This window comes from Rhamphochromis longiceps, unplaced genomic scaffold (genome assembly GCF_057381845.1).
Source record: "Rhamphochromis longiceps isolate RC_006_pf unplaced genomic scaffold, R_longiceps_female_GT1.1 unmapped_scaffold_9, whole genome shotgun sequence".
In the NCBI taxonomy this organism is placed as follows: domain Eukaryota; kingdom Metazoa; phylum Chordata; class Actinopteri; order Cichliformes; family Cichlidae; genus Rhamphochromis; species Rhamphochromis longiceps.
The window spans coordinates 892,399-904,897 of record NW_028187229.1 but is presented as its reverse complement, the minus strand read 5'-3'; positions in this window follow the sequence as shown (position 1 = coordinate 904,897).

The following is a 12,499-nucleotide window of genomic DNA, read 5'->3' as shown; positions in this document are numbered from 1 at the left end:
CCTCACCTCTGCAGTGCTGCCGTCTCCTGTAGCGCTGCATGGTTCTAAGCTAAGTTTCCTTTCCTTTTTCTGTTCTCTCAGATTTTGTCCTCAGGTTTGAAGTGTCTGTGTTGTGCAGCTGGTCTGGTCTGTCTCTAGACAGTTCAGGCTTCACCCACTAGTTAAATGGTGGAGGCTCACAGCGACATACTCAACACACAAGTTTCTGAACTCTGCATGAGGGTTTCTCCGACGAAGTGAGGGCCGGAGGCACAGCTCCCCGTCCCCCGGTGACCCTGCTAGGTCCACCTTCTTAGGGAAACCCTCTGCAGAGGAGCTGACAGAGCCAGGAACTTGTGAGTTGCGTGTGTCCACTCAGGCATCATTCATGCTTGTTCTGCAGGCAGTTCCTGTCAGAAGGAGGAGGCGCAGCAGGAGCGCCGGGGGGCGGAAGACGGTGCCTCAGTGCCTCTCTCCTTCTGACATTGTTAAAGAAAACACAACAAATTTATAAGTATGTAGATAATTACATGTAGATAATGTCCTCAAGTTCTGTATACACTTTTCCCTCTCTCTGTGTTTGTTTCTCGTTCGTCGTTGTGTGTGTGTTTGTGTGCATCTGTCTCTTTCAAACAGGTGCCGGTCCTCACCTCTGCAGTGCTGCCGTCTCCTGTAGCGCTGCATGGTTCTAAGCTAAGTTTCCTTTCCTTTTTCTGTTCTCTCAGATTTTGTCCTCAGGTTTGAAGTGTCTGTGTTGTGCAGCTGGTCTGGTCTGTCTCTAGACAGTTCAGGCTTCACCCACTAGTTAAATGGTGGAGGCTCACAGCGACATACTCAACACACAAGTTTCTGAACTCTGCATGAGGGTTTCTCCGACGAAGTGAGGGCCGTGAGGCACAGCTCCCCGTCCCCCGGTGACCCTGCTAGGTCCACCTTCTTAGGGAAACCCTCTGCAGAGGAGCTGACAGAGCCAGGAACTTGTGAGTTGCGTGTGTCCACTCAGGCATCATTCATGCTTGTTCTGCAGGCAGTTCCTGTCAGAAGGAGGAGGCGCAGCAGGAGCGCCGGGGGGCGGAAGACGGTGCCTCAGTGCCTCTCTCCTTCTGACATTGTTAAAGAAAACACAACAAATTTATAAGTATGTAGATAATTACATGTAGATAATGTCCTCAAGTTCTGTATAACCACTTTTCCCTCTCTCTGTGTTTGTTTCTCGTTCGTCGTTGTGTGTGTGTTTGTGTGCATCTGTCTCTTTCAAACAGGTGCCGGTCCTCACCTCTGCAGTGCTGCCGTCTCCTGTAGCGCTGCATGGTTCTAAGCTAAGTTTCCTTTCCTTTTTCTGTTCTCTCAGATTTTGTCCTCAGGTTTGAAGTGTCTGTGTTGTGCAGCTGGTCTGGTCTGTCTCTAGACAGTTCAGGCTTCACCCACTAGTTAAATGGTGGAGGCTCACAGCGACATACTCAACACACAAGTTTCTGAACTCTGCATGAGGGTTTCTCCGACGAAGTGAGGGCCGTGAGGCACAGCTCCCCGTCCCCCGGTGACCCTGCTAGGTCCACCTTCTTAGGGAAACCCTCTGCAGAGGAGCTGACAGAGCCAGGAACTTGTGAGTTGCGTGTGTCCACTCAGGCATCATTCATGCTTGTTCTGCAGGCAGTTCCTGTCAGAAGGAGGAGGCGCAGCAGGAGCGCCGGGGGGCGGAAGACGGTGCCTCAGTGCCTCTCTCCTTCTGACATTGTTAAAGAAAACACAACAAATTTATAAGTATGTAGATAATTACATGTAGATAATGTCCTCAAGTTCTGTATAACCACTTTTCCCTCTCTCTGTGTTTGTTTCTCGTTCGTCGTTGTGTGTGTGTTTGTGTGCATCTGTCTCTTTCAAACAGGTGCCGGTCCTCACCTCTGCAGTGCTGCCGTCTCCTGTAGCGCTGCATGGTTCTAAGCTAAGTTTCCTTTCCTTTTTCTGTTCTCTCAGATTTTGTCCTCAGGTTTGAAGTGTCTGTGTTGTGCAGCTGGTCTGGTCTGTCTCTAGACAGTTCAGGCTTCACCCACTAGTTAAATGGTGGAGGCTCACAGCGACATACTCAACACACAAGTTTCTGAACTCTGCATGAGGGTTTCTCCGACGAAGTGAGGGCCGTGAGGCACAGCTCCCCGTCCCCCGGTGACCCTGCTAGGTCCACCTTCTTAGGGAAACCCTCTGCAGAGGAGCTGACAGAGCCAGGAACTTGTGAGTTGCGTGTGTCCACTCAGGCATCATTCATGCTTGTTCTGCAGGCAGTTCCTGTCAGAAGGAGGAGGCGCAGCAGGAGCGCCGGGGGGCGGAAGACGGTGCCTCAGTGCCTCTCTCCTTCTGACATTGTTAAAGAAAACACAACAAATTTATAAGTATGTAGATAATTACATGTAGATAATGTCCTCAAGTTCTGTATAACCACTTTTCCCTCTCTCTGTGTTTGTTTCTCGTTCGTCGTTGTGTGTGTGTTTGTGTGCATCTGTCTCTTTCAAACAGGTGCCGGTCCTCACCTCTGCAGTGCTGCCGTCTCCTGTAGCGCTGCATGGTTCTAAGCTAAGTTTCCTTTCCTTTTTCTGTTCTCTCAGATTTTGTCCTCAGGTTTGAAGTGTCTGTGTTGTGCAGCTGGTCTGGTCTGTCTCTAGACAGTTCAGGCTTCACCCACTAGTTAAATGGTGGAGGCTCACAGCGACATACTCAACACACAAGTTTCTGAACTCTGCATGAGGGTTTCTCCGACGAAGTGAGGGCCGTGAGGCACAGCTCCCCGTCCCCCGGTGACCCTGCTAGGTCCACCTTCTTAGGGAAACCCTCTGCAGAGGAGCTGACAGAGCCAGGAACTTGTGAGTTGCGTGTGTCCACTCAGGCATCATTCATGCTTGTTCTGCAGGCAGTTCCTGTCAGAAGGAGGAGGCGCAGCAGGAGCGCCGGGGGGCGGAAGACGGTGCCTCAGTGCCTCTCTCCTTCTGACATTGTTAAAGAAAACACAACAAATTTATAAGTATGTAGATAATTACATGTAGATAATGTCCTCAAGTTCTGTATAACCACTTTTCCCTCTCTCTGTGTTTGTTTCTCGTTCGTCGTTGTGTGTGTGTTTGTGTGCATCTGTCTCTTTCAAACAGGTGCCGGTCCTCACCTCTGCAGTGCTGCCGTCTCCTGTAGCGCTGCATGGTTCTAAGCTAAGTTTCCTTTCCTTTTTCTGTTCTCTCAGATTTTGTCCTCAGGTTTGAAGTGTCTGTGTTGTGCAGCTGGTCTGGTCTGTCTCTAGACAGTTCAGGCTTCACCCACTAGTTAAATGGTGGAGGCTCACAGCGACATACTCAACACACAAGTTTCTGAACTCTGCATGAGGGTTTCTCCGACGAAGTGAGGGCCGTGAGGCACAGCTCCCCGTCCCCCGGTGACCCTGCTAGGTCCACCTTCTTAGGGAAACCCTCTGCAGAGGAGCTGACAGAGCCAGGAACTTGTGAGTTGCGTGTGTCCACTCAGGCATCATTCATGCTTGTTCTGCAGGCAGTTCCTGTCAGAAGGAGGAGGCGCAGCAGGAGCGCCGGGGGGCGGAAGACGGTGCCTCAGTGCCTCTCTCCTTCTGACATTGTTAAAGAAAACACAACAAATTTATAAGTATGTAGATAATTACATGTAGATAATGTCCTCAAGTTCTGTATAACCACTTTTCCCTCTCTCTGTGTTTGTTTCTCGTTCGTCGTTGTGTGTGTGTTTGTGTGCATCTGTCTCTTTCAAACAGGTGCCGGTCCTCACCTCTGCAGTGCTGCCGTCTCCTGTAGCGCTGCATGGTTCTAAGCTAAGTTTCCTTTCCTTTTTCTGTTCTCTCAGATTTTGTCCTCAGGTTTGAAGTGTCTGTGTTGTGCAGCTGGTCTGGTCTGTCTCTAGACAGTTCAGGCTTCACCCACTAGTTAAATGGTGGAGGCTCACAGCGACATACTCAACACACAAGTTTCTGAACTCTGCATGAGGGTTTCTCCGACGAAGTGAGGGCCGTGAGGCACAGCTCCCCGTCCCCCGGTGACCCTGCTAGGTCCACCTTCTTAGGGAAACCCTCTGCAGAGGAGCTGACAGAGCCAGGAACTTGTGAGTTGCGTGTGTCCACTCAGGCATCATTCATGCTTGTTCTGCAGGCAGTTCCTGTCAGAAGGAGGAGGCGCAGCAGGAGCGCCGGGGGGCGGAAGACGGTGCCTCAGTGCCTCTCTCCTTCTGACATTGTTAAAGAAAACACAACAAATTTATAAGTATGTAGATAATTACATGTAGATAATGTCCTCAAGTTCTGTATAACCACTTTTCCCTCTCTCTGTGTTTGTTTCTCGTTCGTCGTTGTGTGTGTGTTTGTGTGCATCTGTCTCTTTCAAACAGGTGCCGGTCCTCACCTCTGCAGTGCTGCCGTCTCCTGTAGCGCTGCATGGTTCTAAGCTAAGTTTCCTTTCCTTTTTCTGTTCTCTCTCAGATTTTGTCCTCAGGTTTGAAGTGTCTGTGTTGTGCAGCTGGTCTGGTCTGTCTCTAGACAGTTCAGGCTTCACCCACTAGTTAAATGGTGGAGGCTCACAGCGACATACTCAACACACAAGTTTCTGAACTCTGCATGAGGGTTTCTCCGACGAAGTGAGGGCCGTGAGGCACAGCTCCCCGTCCCCCGGTGACCCTGCTAGGTCCACCTTCTTAGGGAAACCCTCTGCAGAGGAGCTGACAGAGCCAGGAACTTGTGAGTTGCGTGTGTCCACTCAGGCATCATTCATGCTTGTTCTGCAGGCAGTTCCTGTCAGAAGGAGGAGGCGCAGCAGGAGCGCCGGGGGGCGGAAGACGGTGCCTCAGTGCCTCTCTCCTTCTGACATTGTTAAAGAAAACACAACAAATTTATAAGTATGTAGATAATTACATGTAGATAATGTCCTCAAGTTCTGTATAACCACTTTTCCCTCTCTCTGTGTTTGTTTCTCGTTCGTCGTTGTGTGTGTGTTTGTGTGCATCTGTCTCTTTCAAACAGGTGCCGGTCCTCACCTCTGCAGTGCTGCCGTCTCCTGTAGCGCTGCATGGTTCTAAGCTAAGTTTCCTTTCCTTTTTCTGTTCTCTCAGATTTTGTCCTCAGGTTTGAAGTGTCTGTGTTGTGCAGCTGGTCTGGTCTGTCTCTAGACAGTTCAGGCTTCACCCACTAGTTAAATGGTGGAGGCTCACAGCGACATACTCAACACACAAGTTTCTGAACTCTGCATGAGGGTTTCTCCGACGAAGTGAGGGCCGTGAGGCACAGCTCCCCGTCCCCCGGTGACCCTGCTAGGTCCACCTTCTTAGGGAAACCCTCTGCAGAGGAGCTGACAGAGCCAGGAACTTGTGAGTTGCGTGTGTCCACTCAGGCATCATTCATGCTTGTTCTGCAGGCAGTTCCTGTCAGAAGGAGGAGGCGCAGCAGGAGCGCCGGGGGGCGGAAGACGGTGCCTCAGTGCCTCTCTCCTTCTGACATTGTTAAAGAAAACACAACAAATTTATAAGTATGTAGATAATTACATGTAGATAATGTCCTCAAGTTCTGTATAACCACTTTTCCCTCTCTCTGTGTTTGTTTCTCGTTCGTCGTTGTGTGTGTGTTTGTGTGCATCTGTCTCTTTCAAACAGGTGCCGGTCCTCACCTCTGCAGTGCTGCCGTCTCCTGTAGCGCTGCATGGTTCTAAGCTAAGTTTCCTTTCCTTTTTCTGTTCTCTCAGATTTTGTCCTCAGGTTTGAAGTGTCTGTGTTGTGCAGCTGGTCTGGTCTGTCTCTAGACAGTTCAGGCTTCACCCACTAGTTAAATGGTGGAGGCTCACAGCGACATACTCAACACACAAGTTTCTGAACTCTGCATGAGGGTTTCTCCGACGAAGTGAGGGCCGTGAGGCACAGCTCCCCGTCCCCCGGTGACCCTGCTAGGTCCACCTTCTTAGGGAAACCCTCTGCAGAGGAGCTGACAGAGCCAGGAACTTGTGAGTTGCGTGTGTCCACTCAGGCATCATTCATGCTTGTTCTGCAGGCAGTTCCTGTCAGAAGGAGGAGGCGCAGCAGGAGCGCCGGGGGGCGGAAGACGGTGCCTCAGTGCCTCTCTCCTTCTGACATTGTTAAAGAAAACACAACAAATTTATAAGTATGTAGATAATTACATGTAGATAATGTCCTCAAGTTCTGTATAACCACTTTTCCCTCTCTCTGTGTTTGTTTCTCGTTCGTCGTTGTGTGTGTGTTTGTGTGCATCTGTCTCTTTCAAACAGGTGCCGGTCCTCACCTCTGCAGTGCTGCCGTCTCCTGTAGCGCTGCATGGTTCTAAGCTAAGTTTCCTTTCCTTTTTCTGTTCTCTCAGATTTTGTCCTCAGGTTTGAAGTGTCTGTGTTGTGCAGCTGGTCTGGTCTGTCTCTAGACAGTTCAGGCTTCACCCACTAGTTAAATGGTGGAGGCTCACAGCGACATACTCAACACACAAGTTTCTGAACTCTGCATGAGGGTTTCTCCGACGAAGTGAGGGCCGTGAGGCACAGCTCCCCGTCCCCCGGTGACCCTGCTAGGTCCACCTTCTTAGGGAAACCCTCTGCAGAGGAGCTGACAGAGCCAGGAACTTGTGAGTTGCGTGTGTCCACTCAGGCATCATTCATGCTTGTTCTGCAGGCAGTTCCTGTCAGAAGGAGGAGGCGCAGCAGGAGCGCCGGGGGGCGGAAGACGGTGCCTCAGTGCCTCTCTCCTTCTGACATTGTTAAAGAAAACACAACAAATTTATAAGTATGTAGATAATTACATGTAGATAATGTCCTCAAGTTCTGTATAACCACTTTTCCCTCTCTCTGTGTTTGTTTCTCGTTCGTCGTTGTGTGTGTGTTTGTGTGCATCTGTCTCTTTCAAACAGGTGCCGGTCCTCACCTCTGCAGTGCTGCCGTCTCCTGTAGCGCTGCATGGTTCTAAGCTAAGTTTCCTTTCCTTTTTCTGTTCTCTCAGATTTTGTCCTCAGGTTTGAAGTGTCTGTGTTGTGCAGCTGGTCTGGTCTGTCTCTAGACAGTTCAGGCTTCACCCACTAGTTAAATGGTGGAGGCTCACAGCGACATACTCAACACACAAGTTTCTGAACTCTGCATGAGGGTTTCTCCGACGAAGTGAGGGCCGTGAGGCACAGCTCCCCGTCCCCCGGTGACCCTGCTAGGTCCACCTTCTTAGGGAAACCCTCTGCAGAGGAGCTGACAGAGCCAGGAACTTGTGAGTTGCGTGTGTCCACTCAGGCATCATTCATGCTTGTTCTGCAGGCAGTTCCTGTCAGAAGGAGGAGGCGCAGCAGGAGCGCCGGGGGGCGGAAGACGGTGCCTCAGTGCCTCTCTCCTTCTGACATTGTTAAAGAAAACACAACAAATTTATAAGTATGTAGATAATTACATGTAGATAATGTCCTCAAGTTCTGTATAACCACTTTTCCCTCTCTCTGTGTTTGTTTCTCGTTCGTCGTTGTGTGTGTGTTTGTGTGCATCTGTCTCTTTCAAACAGGTGCCGGTCCTCACCTCTGCAGTGCTGCCGTCTCCTGTAGCGCTGCATGGTTCTAAGCTAAGTTTCCTTTCCTTTTTCTGTTCTCTCAGATTTTGTCCTCAGGTTTGAAGTGTCTGTGTTGTGCAGCTGGTCTGGTCTGTCTCTAGACAGTTCAGGCTTCACCCACTAGTTAAATGGTGGAGGCTCACAGCGACATACTCAACACACAAGTTTCTGAACTCTGCATGAGGGTTTCTCCGACGAAGTGAGGGCCGTGAGGCACAGCTCCCCGTCCCCCGGTGACCCTGCTAGGTCCACCTTCTTAGGGAAACCCTCTGCAGAGGAGCTGACAGAGCCAGGAACTTGTGAGTTGCGTGTGTCCACTCAGGCATCATTCATGCTTGTTCTGCAGGCAGTTCCTGTCAGAAGGAGGAGGCGCAGCAGGAGCGCCGGGGGGCGGAAGACGGTGCCTCAGTGCCTCTCTCCTTCTGACATTGTTAAAGAAAACACAACAAATTTATAAGTATGTAGATAATTACATGTAGATAATGTCCTCAAGTTCTGTATAACCACTTTTCCCTCTCTCTGTGTTTGTTTCTCGTTCGTCGTTGTGTGTGTGTTTGTGTGCATCTGTCTCTTTCAAACAGGTGCCGGTCCTCACCTCTGCAGTGCTGCCGTCTCCTGTAGCGCTGCATGGTTCTAAGCTAAGTTTCCTTTCCTTTTTCTGTTCTCTCAGATTTTGTCCTCAGGTTTGAAGTGTCTGTGTTGTGCAGCTGGTCTGGTCTGTCTCTAGACAGTTCAGGCTTCACCCACTAGTTAAATGGTGGAGGCTCACAGCGACATACTCAACACACAAGTTTCTGAACTCTGCATGAGGGTTTCTCCGACGAAGTGAGGGCCGTGAGGCACAGCTCCCCGTCCCCCGGTGACCCTGCTAGGTCCACCTTCTTAGGGAAACCCTCTGCAGAGGAGCTGACAGAGCCAGGAACTTGTGAGTTGCGTGTGTCCACTCAGGCATCATTCATGCTTGTTCTGCAGGCAGTTCCTGTCAGAAGGAGGAGGCGCAGCAGGAGCGCCGGGGGGCGGAAGACGGTGCCTCAGTGCCTCTCTCCTTCTGACATTGTTAAAGAAAACACAACAAATTTATAAGTATGTAGATAATTACATGTAGATAATGTCCTCAAGTTCTGTATAACCACTTTTCCCTCTCTCTGTGTTTGTTTCTCGTTCGTCGTTGTGTGTGTGTTTGTGTGCATCTGTCTCTTTCAAACAGGTGCCGGTCCTCACCTCTGCAGTGCTGCCGTCTCCTGTAGCGCTGCATGGTTCTAAGCTAAGTTTCCTTTCCTTTTTCTGTTCTCTCAGATTTTGTCCTCAGGTTTGAAGTGTCTGTGTTGTGCAGCTGGTCTGGTCTGTCTCTAGACAGTTCAGGCTTCACCCACTAGTTAAATGGTGGAGGCTCACAGCGACATACTCAACACACAAGTTTCTGAACTCTGCATGAGGGTTTCTCCGACGAAGTGAGGGCCGTGAGGCACAGCTCCCCGTCCCCCGGTGACCCTGCTAGGTCCACCTTCTTAGGGAAACCCTCTGCAGAGGAGCTGACAGAGCCAGGAACTTGTGAGTTGCGTGTGTCCACTCAGGCATCATTCATGCTTGTTCTGCAGGCAGTTCCTGTCAGAAGGAGGAGGCGCAGCAGGAGCGCCGGGGGGCGGAAGACGGTGCCTCAGTGCCTCTCTCCTTCTGACATTGTTAAAGAAAACACAACAAATTTATAAGTATGTAGATAATTACATGTAGATAATGTCCTCAAGTTCTGTATAACCACTTTTCCCTCTCTCTGTGTTTGTTTCTCGTTCGTCGTTGTGTGTGTGTTTGTGTGCATCTGTCTCTTTCAAACAGGTGCCGGTCCTCACCTCTGCAGTGCTGCCGTCTCCTGTAGCGCTGCATGGTTCTAAGCTAAGTTTCCTTTCCTTTTTCTGTTCTCTCAGATTTTGTCCTCAGGTTTGAAGTGTCTGTGTTGTGCAGCTGGTCTGGTCTGTCTCTAGACAGTTCAGGCTTCACCCACTAGTTAAATGGTGGAGGCTCACAGCGACATACTCAACACACAAGTTTCTGAACTCTGCATGAGGGTTTCTCCGACGAAGTGAGGGCCGTGAGGCACAGCTCCCCGTCCCCCGGTGACCCTGCTAGGTCCACCTTCTTAGGGAAACCCTCTGCAGAGGAGCTGACAGAGCCAGGAACTTGTGAGTTGCGTGTGTCCACTCAGGCATCATTCATGCTTGTTCTGCAGGCAGTTCCTGTCAGAAGGAGGAGGCGCAGCAGGAGCGCCGGGGGGCGGAAGACGGTGCCTCAGTGCCTCTCTCCTTCTGACATTGTTAAAGAAAACACAACAAATTTATAAGTATGTAGATAATTACATGTAGATAATGTCCTCAAGTTCTGTATAACCACTTTTCCCTCTCTCTGTGTTTGTTTCTCGTTCGTCGTTGTGTGTGTGTTTGTGTGCATCTGTCTCTTTCAAACAGGTGCCGGTCCTCACCTCTGCAGTGCTGCCGTCTCCTGTAGCGCTGCATGGTTCTAAGCTAAGTTTCCTTTCCTTTTTCTGTTCTCTCAGATTTTGTCCTCAGGTTTGAAGTGTCTGTGTTGTGCAGCTGGTCTGGTCTGTCTCTAGACAGTTCAGGCTTCACCCACTAGTTAAATGGTGGAGGCTCACAGCGACATACTCAACACACAAGTTTCTGAACTCTGCATGAGGGTTTCTCCGACGAAGTGAGGGCCGTGAGGCACAGCTCCCCGTCCCCCGGTGACCCTGCTAGGTCCACCTTCTTAGGGAAACCCTCTGCAGAGGAGCTGACAGAGCCAGGAACTTGTGAGTTGCGTGTGTCCACTCAGGCATCATTCATGCTTGTTCTGCAGGCAGTTCCTGTCAGAAGGAGGAGGCGCAGCAGGAGCGCCGGGGGGCGGAAGACGGTGCCTCAGTGCCTCTCTCCTTCTGACATTGTTAAAGAAAACACAACAAATTTATAAGTATGTAGATAATTACATGTAGATAATGTCCTCAAGTTCTGTATAACCACTTTTCCCTCTCTCTGTGTTTGTTTCTCGTTCGTCGTTGTGTGTGTGTTTGTGTGCATCTGTCTCTTTCAAACAGGTGCCGGTCCTCACCTCTGCAGTGCTGCCGTCTCCTGTAGCGCTGCATGGTTCTAAGCTAAGTTTCCTTTCCTTTTTCTGTTCTCTCAGATTTTGTCCTCAGGTTTGAAGTGTCTGTGTTGTGCAGCTGGTCTGGTCTGTCTCTAGACAGTTCAGGCTTCACCCACTAGTTAAATGGTGGAGGCTCACAGCGACATACTCAACACACAAGTTTCTGAACTCTGCATGAGGGTTTCTCCGACGAAGTGAGGGCCGTGAGGCACAGCTCCCCGTCCCCCGGTGACCCTGCTAGGTCCACCTTCTTAGGGAAACCCTCTGCAGAGGAGCTGACAGAGCCAGGAACTTGTGAGTTGCGTGTGTCCACTCAGGCATCATTCATGCTTGTTCTGCAGGCAGTTCCTGTCAGAAGGAGGAGGCGCAGCAGGAGCGCCGGGGGGCGGAAGACGGTGCCTCAGTGCCTCTCTCCTTCTGACATTGTTAAAGAAAACACAACAAATTTATAAGTATGTAGATAATTACATGTAGATAATGTCCTCAAGTTCTGTATAACCACTTTTCCCTCTCTCTGTGTTTGTTTCTCGTTCGTCGTTGTGTGTGTGTTTGTGTGCATCTGTCTCTTTCAAACAGGTGCCGGTCCTCACCTCTGCAGTGCTGCCGTCTCCTGTAGCGCTGCATGGTTCTAAGCTAAGTTTCCTTTCCTTTTTCTGTTCTCTCAGATTTTGTCCTCAGGTTTGAAGTGTCTGTGTTGTGCAGCTGGTCTGGTCTGTCTCTAGACAGTTCAGGCTTCACCCACTAGTTAAATGGTGGAGGCTCACAGCGACATACTCAACACACAAGTTTCTGAACTCTGCATGAGGGTTTCTCCGACGAAGTGAGGGCCGTGAGGCACAGCTCCCCGTCCCCCGGTGACCCTGCTAGGTCCACCTTCTTAGGGAAACCCTCTGCAGAGGAGCTGACAGAGCCAGGAACTTGTGAGTTGCGTGTGTCCACTCAGGCATCATTCATGCTTGTTCTGCAGGCAGTTCCTGTCAGAAGGAGGAGGCGCAGCAGGAGCGCCGGGGGGCGGAAGACGGTGCCTCAGTGCCTCTCTCCTTCTGACATTGTTAAAGAAAACACAACAAATTTATAAGTATGTAGATAATTACATGTAGATAATGTCCTCAAGTTCTGTATAACCACTTTTCCCTCTCTCTGTGTTTGTTTCTCGTTCGTCGTTGTGTGTGTGTTTGTGTGCATCTGTCTCTTTCAAACAGGTGCCGGTCCTCACCTCTGCAGTGCTGCCGTCTCCTGTAGCGCTGCATGGTTCTAAGCTAAGTTTCCTTTCCTTTTTCTGTTCTCTCAGATTTTGTCCTCAGGTTTGAAGTGTCTGTGTTGTGCAGCTGGTCTGGTCTGTCTCTAGACAGTTCAGGCTTCACCCACTAGTTAAATGGTGGAGGCTCACAGCGACATACTCAACACACAAGTTTCTGAACTCTGCATGAGGGTTTCTCCGACGAAGTGAGGGCCGTGAGGCACAGCTCCCCGTCCCCCGGTGACCCTGCTAGGTCCACCTTCTTAGGGAAACCCTCTGCAGAGGAGCTGACAGAGCCAGGAACTTGTGAGTTGCGTGTGTCCACTCAGGCATCATTCATGCTTGTTCTGCAGGCAGTTCCTGTCAGAAGGAGGAGGCGCAGCAGGAGCGCCGGGGGGCGGAAGACGGTGCCTCAGTGCCTCTCTCCTTCTGACATTGTTAAAGAAAACACAACAAATTTATAAGTATGTAGATAATTACATGTAGATAATGTCCTCAAGTTCTGTATAACCACTTTTCCCTCTCTCTGTGTTTGTTTCTCGTTCGTCGTTGTGTGTGTGTTTGTGTGCATCTGTC